Consider the following 9722-nt stretch of genomic DNA (forward strand, 5'->3'; position numbering starts at 1 on the left):
AGGTCGCTCGCTGCGATATCATGTACAACCCGCGACGCCAACAACAACAAACTCTTTGTCAACAAAGAGCGACACATGCTGAGCGATGGTTACTACAGTGCTCGCTCAACGATGAAATCTTCAAACCTCTGGGAGCCAAATTGAAACTGAACGATTCCAATGGCACGATCGTGCTATTGAACAATGGGATAGACAACTTAAGACTCAGCCGACCTCTGGCCAGAACACTCAGGTTGACGTCGAAGAAAGTACCACAGCAAACCACCGTGACGGGCTCTAAACTACTCAACCTAGTTTCCTATCATGAGCTGTGCATTTATCTCGAACAGATAAGTACGACCGATAACATTCAAGGCGAAAGGCCTTCAAAGATGCTGAGAGCAATGATGGTCAAAAAAGAAAACTACAATGACGGAAGAACTGAGTCGTTTCCATACAAGAAATTAACTCCAGGCACTATCACCGAACGCAAAAATCCGTTTTAGATATAAAGCATGAACCAATACACATAGGATATCTCAGCACGACGCTACACATAAACAATGACAGAAGCTGTGGGTCCCGGAACGCAACGCATCAGAAAATGTGTTAACGTAGCGATCTCAATCATCGGGGACTCGTGAGGATTCGATGAATCCGGAGTCAAAGGTACGCTGTACGCCTTGCAACTGAAAAACAAAGTGTACAATCGCACCGAATTGGATGACGGAGCTACTGCTAGTAATCTAGGAGGTTTCGACGATGTCGAGATCGGGGATGGACTCTTCAATGACACTCAATACAATCTCGTGCGTAACAACAACAAATGGTTCATGGCCGCAGCAGGCGATTTAAATGATGGCAAAACCTGGGTTATATCCAAAACACCTTGTATAATCTCGTCTACACTGACGACAACTAATGGACATTGATATTGCCTAAAATCGACTGGCTGCTCAATATCAACGTCGTTTCTCCAAGCGTGTTGATCGAGAATAAGGATTATTATGTAATGAAAGTCGTCAATAACGGGATTGTGCTGGGAGCTTGCTCGTGAACGTCGTCCCGAGAAGAGCAGACTACATGCTGCCGAGTCATCTGTCCCTCCAAGGCGGCACACGTTTACAGCTGATGACTGAATTTGATGAAGCGTCGGCTGAAGTACAAGGGATTCCACGGAGTATGACGCTATACTGTATACATCAAAGTATTTCTCAGTGAGCAATCATCTGATGATGTCGAAATCGTGACAAGTGTCAAACTCCGTTGCGCTCAAAGACATAAACATCACTTTTAAAATTTACATCCAGAGAATCACGACAGCTTACACGAGTCTCAAGGGGGTCAATGTCGTCTTGGAAAATAATATTTCACTCAGCAAAATGTTTCTAACCCACGAATATACACATCTCATCAGCTTGAAGTTCACGCACGAAACACTATCAGAAAACCATTGGAAAACTATTTTGTAAAATTATCATAATGATGTACGCTGCAAAATGCACTACACTAGCGCTCACCGATCTCGGGGACACGCGTGAATTCAATCAACCCAGTGTTGAAGACGCGTTGTACGCCTTGCAGTTAAAAAACAATGTGTACAAACAACGAGACGTGATACTCGAACTGAACAGATAATCAATATCATCCTTACCTACCACTGTATTGTCATGCATGATGAGGGGTTTGCTCTACTTGGTTCTTTAAAACCCAACAACATGGTGGCCGTACGTATCAACATTTCCATACCAAACATGCAATATGTTATTCAACCGTCAGGGAAAAACAGATAAAAGTCTATTTTTAGAATTTAATAAACATAATCAAGCCCGAGAATCTGGGATAAATGTTATACACTTATTATTGAAGTCTTCCTGTCGTCCACGGGCTACAAATAGTAGCCAGGGTATTGGGGCCGGCGGGGATAGCTCTTAACTTCATTTCACGTCGGCTGCAATGTACGAGAATTACGGTTTTAACTGAAGCTGATAGCAAGATCACGGAGGAAGAGTTCCGTTTGGCGTTGGCACAACTCACCAAATACCACAGAATGAAACAAAAGATTCGAACTAACACCAGCTAAGACGAGTAGTAATAGTTGTTTATTCAGAAGTAAATGAGGACATCGGCCCATTTTACATGTACATGGAGTATAACAATAACGTTACTTTATGGAGCACCAGTTGTAATGAATACATATAGTTATGATGAGTACATAAATAAATACATGTGATCCTTATATTGACTTTGCACATTTTTTGTAATCCGAAGAAAACATACTTTACAATATTGTTAATGATGTACTTATAATACATGATTAGAGTACTACTTCTAAGGTCTGTATAAGATGGACATTGCAACAGGAGTTATACCACAAAATGTAACACCGGCCCATTTTACGTATACAGGCAATATAACAATAGCGTTACTCTAAGGAGCACTAATTGTAATGAATACATGTAGTTATAATGAGAACATATATAAATACCTGTTATCATTATATTAATTTCGAAAGTTTGGCACGTTTTTAAATGCGAGGAAAACATACTTTGCAAGACAGTTAATAATGTACTCATTATCAGATTTACAAAGCAGATACATTTTTTGTAAAGACGGCGATGTACAGTAATCCATGGGTAGAGTACTACTTCTAAGGTCTGAATAAAATGGACATTGTAACAAGAAGTGAAATTCAGATTCTTGAACAATGACAATACAAAAAGGACACAATCTTTTTCTGGTGGAATATTACATCTTTTATTAACCTCAATTTTTAAATTATGATTTGAGCAGCGGAATTTACAGAGCGCTATACGGTAAACATGAATTGGTACAGCTATTAAAAATTTTCATGCCTGTGATTCACTTTAATTTGTCTATAAAAACTTAACTTGGAGTAATGGGCTAAATTATCGAACCATAGTTGCCTGTCAATATCCACACATCTCTGCTTGAACGTACTTAGAAAATGATTAATATTTGCAACGCCCCGTTGTACCCAAGCAAAGCCAAATCCTAAACTGAATAATATTTTTTTTACCTTGAGAGCCCAACAATTAATTCCATTTTCTGCCAGCTTATATTGGTAGAAATAGATATGTTTTAAGATAGCATTATATAGCTAATCTGAGCCAATAACTGATTATCTTGACATGCTGATTCACCTTAACAGAATAACGTCCAAGTTCGCCTCTAGCCACAATATTTGGTACAGTCCTACCTAGGTGTAAAAAGTCCTTTAAAAACGTATCATGAACTCGAATAGCATTGGGTGAGGGGTGAAAAACCCAAACATCATTACCATATAATAGGATGGGCATAATCTTGACATAAAAAAAATGCATCAAAACCTGAGATGAAAGATTCATTAAATTTGGGATTCGAGACCTTAGCATCGACAAAACCTTTATGGCCTGCTCTGACAATGTCTTTTGTGTAATATACCATGATCCGGAAGAAGAGAAGTGGACTCCAAGATACTTGTAGGATGAAACTCTGTCGATAGAGGTACCATTAAGTGTGAAACGTTCATATTTTTTAGTCTACCACCTTTCCTAAAAAACATCACTTTAGTCTTGTCAATGTTAACCTTTAGTTGCCATTTATCACAATAGCTTGTTAATTTATCGATTCTTTTCTGTAAACCTCCAACTGTACTATCAAACATAACAATATCATCAGCAAATAGTAAAATGAAAAGTTCCAGTAAATCTATATCAATACACCTTTGGTTATCCATAGACAAAAATTGAAGAATATCATTAATAAAGAAATAAAATAGAAATGGCGACAACTGACATCCTTGTCTAACACCAAACAGGCACTCGAAAAAGACGGCATTACCATCTTCTAAAGAAATACAAGCCTTCACATTTGCATACGTATTATGAAGTAAACGAAACACTTTGCCTTAAATATCCACAGTTTATACGACTGAATCCAAAGCTGATTTTAAATCAACAAAGACACAATAAAGTCTACCCTTATGTAGAGATAGGTGCTTAGTTATAATAAATTCAAGTATAAAAATATTATCAGTTGTTCGGAACCCTTTGCGAAAACCTGCTTGTTCAGAAACAAAACACTTTTCATCTTTCGCCCATTTGTCTAACCTAAGACTTATCACCTTTGCGAATATTTTACCAGATATTTCTAGTAATGTTATAGGTTTGTAATGTGCAGGGTTATTAGTGCTGCCCTTTTTATGTATGGGGAGTCTGACTCCCAAAGTGCATTCCTGGGGGTACTTTCCAGATGATAAAATTGAATTAAACAAAGCAGCTAACATATCCATACAAAATGAAGGTGCTTTTTTAAGGTCGGATATCAAGCTAAGTGTTTTCCATCTTTTCAGGAAAGTTTGGGTTGGTTCTACACGAACTCTAAATCCAGTGTCGAACTTGTCCATGTTTCTCATTATCCAGTTAATTTTTCGTTCCCGTCCACGAAAGATTCTGCATAGTGAGACTTTTAACGCCAGCTCCAATCTTTGGTTTGCCCAAACAACGGTCCCACCTTTAAGCAGAACTCTACTGGATCTTTGTCCTGCCCACCTACACCAACCCAGAATGTCTGTTGCTCTTCCCGCTATGACTGATATGTTTTCAATACGCTTAGCTCTCAGGAGTCCATATATTATTCCATACCAATCCAATGATAAATCTCGGTATCTCAAGTTCTCTTGTTGAACCATTTGCGTCATACGTTTAACAACATCTTATCTATAAAGGGACCGATCAGAGGAAAATTTTGCACGGACATTCTATGATGATTCTCATTATTCAGCGATATTTCCATACTGCGTAGGACTCGTATTTCGCGAAGTTATCGCTATTGGGGAACTGGTCTGAAATCCATATTCCCCCCTACTACTCAAGTATGAGATGGATCAGTCTCCCTTTGTGGAACCCGAAGGACATACTAAAAGTTTATAATTCGTTTTGTTCTTCACTTTTAGACGTTTCAGAAGTATCTTTGGTGGTGATATGAAGAAAGATATACATGTATCGGGGATCATTTATATATTATTTATGCGATTCAATCCGATTTTTACTTTTAAAAACACCGTCGATCCCAAAATGGGATGTGTCAAAAACGGCGACATTTACGATGCACACAAATTACCCAGAGGTTATTTGAACACATTTACTTTGCCCAAGATGATAGTAGGTGATACAAAGAAACGGGAAATATCCCGCAGGTTTTAAAATGAAAACAGATAGTGTGAGGCTGCTTACCCAAGTTTCTCTTCAACACAGACTGGTTCTGTTCACGTTAGTAGCGTCCCAGTTGACTGCAGTAATATATGTAATGTAATTCCTTTCTTGTTTATTTATCCGGGTTTGTACACAAGCTGGCCATTGGATAACGTGATACATATAACATCGCTTTGTTTAGTGTACTAAGAAAAAATACAAACGACTGTGGGTTGTGAGGCCGAATGGTTTATTTTTATCTATGTGTGAAAAAGCCTGAACGAACACACGGAAATATATAGAATGGAATGTAATAATATGTACACGTTTAAAGTACTCATTATGTCTATAAAATACACCTACATGTAGTTGAACACCTCCCAACTCTACCACAAGTTACAGTGTTTCACAATATAAATACAATTCTACAAAGAGCAAAAAGACACACTGTAGGTAGGAAATATTATAGTAAATGTTTTTATAATATACACGTAGTGAATCTGGTAAGGTAGTATTTACCTGGTTGCCGTTGTACACAGCAATCGTACAGCTAAGGTAACCTATCTCCCATACCTTAACATAGACTGAAGGTAGTGTTAGTTCTAAGGTACCCAGGTTGTTTGTACCCAAGCGGATAAGTTGCATCATCTGAACAGCGGATCTGCATAACAAATTAGTTGCTATGCAGAGAGCAATATATATACACGTGATAAGATATAAACTAACAGTTACAAGTAAAAGTGACTTAGCCACACAAATCAAACATAAACTATCACACACACACACACACACACACACTCTCACACGCATGTACTATTTATAAGTAAATATATACACGTACACACACATCTGTTTGTCGGTGATATATATACGCTAAATAAGTACAGACCGTGATCACCGACAAATACATAAAATAGATGAAATCCTCTCACGTCGGCGTGAAATATCCGCTAAGAGCTGAGACGATTTTGTTATCGACATGAACATGATCTTCGATCACCGATATTCCCGAAAATTAAGCTGAACATCATGGCCAAATTGCTTTGTTTAGGACATAGATTAGAGCAAGTGGTAACAAACTTGGCTCCAACAGGGATGTCCACTGTTTGTCTGATTGTTTTACTCCCAAGCTGCACTTAGTTGTCATTAAGTGGGAAATCCATTTTGTTTTATCAGAAACGTCAGATGATATTTGTAACAGAACGCCATGGTCAAACGCCTCCTAGTGGTCACTACACTGGGAAGAGCTGAGCTATACAAGCGTGAAGCGCGGACGTCAGGGTTGACAACCAATCGTTACTTGCCTGGAGAACTGAATGCCACCGTGAAGACAATCGACTTGTGATTTCTTAAGTAAGGAAAACCAAGAATAGTAAACTGATCCTCACAGCAAAATCTGGCATGTTGGTATCAAAACGGAAGTCAAAACAATCGCCGCCAAACTAAAGCGCTAAGCGTTTACAGAAATATATTTACTATTCTAGAGGTGGGACAAATGAATATAACTAAACAAAGAATATCTATACTGTACAAACTAATCCCATTGCCGCATGAAAACTAAAGTTACTAAAACATTGATAACATATCTAATATGAACATATAGTGTTAGATAATATAATTTACGTATACCAAAATATCTCGATGAAGCCTGAGGAAAACATCACAAAGAATGGTATTCCTGTCACCAGACTGAGACAGCAGAGGCTCGTGGATTTCGAAGCCGTGATGCGATGTGTTTTTACATTTCGGTGACAGGTGTATAAAGCAAAGGTGTTGGAATCGATGATGACGAGATATTCGTTAACCCATAACATGCATAATTGTGTAAGTGTTTGTTAGCTGTCGGACACCACAAAGCAACAGTCCGGTCATAATGACATTAACTACAAATGCTACTGTTTTTTAGAATGGTGATGAATCACCAGCCTTCAGTGAAAATACAGGATGTGACTTGGTGACCTGTTGACATATTCAACATATGTTGCAAACAGGACAAAACAAAAGATGCAACATCGCGTACTTTTTTAAAGTAATGTATCAGTATTTGATTAATTAAGTATCTTCCATTGCTACTTTATGTGTTGTCTTCGGTTGGTGATATATACGTGACTACAGTCCTCGGATCATGAACAAACACATCCCTCCTTAAACGAGTGTATGACTGGGAACCCCTCGCCGAACCAGGTAATGTGTCACCACCGTTGTTGTCTTCTGTATCCTTGGCCCCGGGAAAGTAATCAGCCAACACAGGTAGTGCGGGTCCATGCAGCTGCCCTTGAGATACTTCATCGTTATCTTCTTCCACTGCGGGTCCATGCAGCTGCCCTTGAGATACTTCATCGTAGTGTTCTACCTCTTCCGGTCCTTGCAGCTGCCCTTGAGATACTTCATCGTTATCTTCTTCCACTGCGGGTCCTTGCAGCTGCCCTTGAGATACTTCATCGTTATCTTCTTCCTCTGCGGGTCCTTGCAGCTGCCCTTGAGATACTTCATCGTTATCTTCTTCCACTGCGGGTCCATGCAGCTGCCCTTGAGATACTTCATCGTTATCTTCTTCCACTGCGGGTCCATGCAGCTGCCCTTGAGATACTTCATCGTTATCTTCTTCCACTGCGGGTCCATGCAGCTGCCCTTGAGATACTTCATCGTAGTGTTCTACCTCTTCCAGTCCTTGCAGATCATCTTGAGCCTGGGAAACTTCATCGTAATCATGTATATCCCAATATTGATGTATTACGTAGTTCTCTCCTGTTTCTAGTTGCCTTGATCTCCGTCTGAGTATCGACTCATCTGCTTGCTGACCCCTGAAAATGTACACATGGGTACTGATAGTACTCTGCCTGTTACAAGTTACCATTAATTACAAGCAAACTGGTGCCACAAAGCTGGCTTGCATGTATTGTTCAAAAGCAGTCGTCCAAAGCAGGAACACAACCGTCAGAGCAACCATAAGTGCCACCCATTGTCAAACTACATGTACTGTTTATGCAGTGTTTGCTGCAACGGAACGTGCATCTGAAACCGAAATATCCAGGAAAGCAATCCGAACTGCAGTATTTTGTTGTACTTGAGCAGTTTGAGCACTGTTGGTCCTCCATGCACTTATCCGCTGTAAAAGATAGGTTCATTGTAGACATTAATTATGTATGTTTAACTATGCTTTTGAATCGTGAATACAATGTTCATAGCACTGCATTATACCGCAGCATTGCACAAGAAATTATCTCTAATATCATACACATCTACACATCCAATAAAACACGAAGACAGTTTGACAATTCATCTCTATTATCAGGTCAAATGAGTCATCAGTGTTGAAATCTAATGACAGCATTATTATTCGTAATAGACCACAAAGACTGCTGTTCACTGGAAACACAGAATATCATCCGTCTTTACTGCAAATGTAAATACATGTGGATTTTTCTTTAATTGAAGCAAAATACCAAACATATATAAATATTACCTTGTGTTGACAAAAGCGTCAGCCCTACTACACTCAGTATAACTTGAATATCCACCGCGGTCCTGAAACACAACATTTGATTAAGTGTCAAAATCATAAGGTTCGTGATTTCAATTATCAGATAAATGAGAATGTCATATCAACGGGTGTGTGATGGGTGGTGTTCAAACACAAACGTACCTGTCCACTGAGTTCAGCTTCAGCTGTGTGGGCAAATGGGAGATGAAAACACTACTGAACTGATGTCTCTGGTGTTGCTGGCAACACTGAGCAAGTGCTACGTGGACGTCATGGTTTCAGTGTGATTTCAGCTTCCCCGTGACCAAGGTCGGAAAACACAGCAAATATGTGCCTCATGCATACTAATACAAACAGTTGTGAAATGATGACATTGATATCACGGACATGCTCTCTGCATGCGTTCCCAGATGTTTTTTATACTCGTACGACACATTACGTCGCAGTCTCACGGACATATTTTACAGTGGCTTTGAGTAGCATAATTGTATAATGGCATAAGTAGCCCAGTCGTCTAAGGTAAAACCTGACATTTATTTCCTAATAGAGTTTCGTTTCAGTCAAATATGATAAACTAGTTGAACAGAACCTGGTATCAGAACTATTCATGGAGATATTTTAATATTTCTTACTAAAAAAATGGACATATACTTATTGAGTGATACAGGACAGTGACATAGAAAACACAGTCGAAATGGAAATTGTCGAATGGAAGTGGAGGTGGGACGTGACAAATAACATGTGCAGAAGGTCAAGGTCACAGATCTTGTCACTGTCTTGTGTGACCACCATTAGCATCAATGGCTGCTTTGGTCCCATTGGATCAGATTCCGGATGAACTGTCTAGGAATGTTCTGACATTCTTCCCGCAAAACCAGAAACAAATGTGACCACTTCTTGGGAGCATACCGTTCATGACGCCGTGTGTACACACGTGCTCTTCCGTCAGGACGCTTGAGCATATACCGCGACTGCTCACTGAACACGACACTTCTCCACCTTTGTAATGACCACTGGAGATAGTTTCCACACCACTGTCTATGTTGTTGCCGATTATGTCGTGT

The 9722-nt window shown here is 39.4% G+C and overlaps 1 protein-coding gene across 1 annotated transcript in view; it reads right to left on the reverse strand.

Annotated features, from left to right (window-relative positions):
- LOC124272831 (platelet endothelial aggregation receptor 1-like) overlaps positions 1-5284 on the reverse strand; it is a 37651-nt gene extending 32367 nt beyond the window's left edge. Inside the window, exon 1 of the mRNA XM_046708052.1 lies at positions 5217-5284. The gene's annotated coding sequence lies outside the window, so the exon portion shown is untranslated. The remainder of the gene's footprint in view (positions 1-5216) is intronic.
- Positions 5285-9722: the final 4438 nt, after the last annotated feature.

This window comes from Haliotis rubra, unplaced genomic scaffold (assembly GCF_003918875.1).
Source record: "Haliotis rubra isolate DU_JTF1 unplaced genomic scaffold, ASM391887v1 Scf1731, whole genome shotgun sequence".
NCBI lineage: Eukaryota > Metazoa > Mollusca > Gastropoda > Lepetellida > Haliotidae > Haliotis > Haliotis rubra.